Genomic DNA, 1,315 nt, shown 5'->3' with positions numbered 1-1,315 from the left:
TCACAGGTATGAAGTGATAGTTCATTATAGTTTTGATTTGCATTCCCCTGATGATTAGTGAGAACAACCACCTTCTCATGTACCTGTTGGCCATTTGTATGTCTTCTTTGAAAAACTGTTTATTCAGTTCATCTTCTCTGTTAAAAATTGGGCTATTAGGTATTGTTTTTGTTACTGAGTTGACTATTAACCCCTCATCAGATACATGATTTGCAAGTATTTTCTCCCAGTCTACAGGTTGTCTTTTCATTTTGTTGATGATTTCTTTTGCTGTGCAGGAGTTTTTAAGTTTGATGTCATCCCACTCATTTATTTTGGCTTTTGTCGCTTGCCTCATCTAGGAATAACTGCTGAGACTAATATTAGTCAGGGAACTTTCTATGTTTTCTTCTAGGAGTATTAGTTACATTTAAGTCTTTAATATGTTTTTTAATATTATTTATTGTCAAGTTAGCTGATATACAGAGTATACAGTGTACTCTTGGCTTCAGGAGTAGATTCCATGATTCATCACTTACATATAACACCCAATGCTCATCCCAACAAGTGTCCTCCTCAATGCCCATCACCCATTTTCCCTGCCCTCCCCCATCAACCTTCAGTTTGTTCTTTAAAAGTCTCTTATCTGTTAAAAACTGAGAACAAACTGAGGGTTGATGGGGGGTGGGAGGGAGGGGAGGGTGGGTGATGGGTATTGAGGAGGGCACCTTTTGGGATGAGCACTGGGTGTTGTATGGAAACCAATTTGACAATAAACTTCATATATTGAAAAAATAAATAAATAAATAAATAAATAAATAAATAAATAGAAAAAAAATAAAGAAAAATAAAAGTCTCTTATATTTTGCCTCCCTCTCTGTAACTATTTTTTCCTTCCCTTCCCCCATGGTCTTCTGTTCAGTTTCTCAAATTCCACATATGAATGAAACATATGATATTGGCATTTCTCTGACTGACTTATTTCACTTAGCATAATACCCTCCAGTTCCATTCACATTGTTGCAAATGGCAAGATTTCATTCTTTTTCATCACCAAGTAGCATTCCATTGTATATATAAACTACATCTTCTGTTTTGAGTTAATTTTTCTGAGTGGTCTAAGAGGGGTACACTCTCATTATTCTGTATGTGATTATCCAGTTTTTGCAACGTCTTTTATTGAAGAGACTATCTTTTTCCCACAGAGTATTCTTGGTGCCTTTGTCAAATATTAGTTTGCCATATATACACGGGCTTATTTCTGGCTCTTGATTCTGTTTCATTGGTCTTTGTGTCTATGTTTATGCTGGTACCATACTGTTTGATGACTATAGTT

This window comes from Panthera uncia, chromosome B1, assembly GCF_023721935.1.
Source record: "Panthera uncia isolate 11264 chromosome B1, Puncia_PCG_1.0, whole genome shotgun sequence".
NCBI lineage: Eukaryota > Metazoa > Chordata > Mammalia > Carnivora > Felidae > Panthera > Panthera uncia.
Note: the sequence above shows the minus strand (reverse complement) of the source record.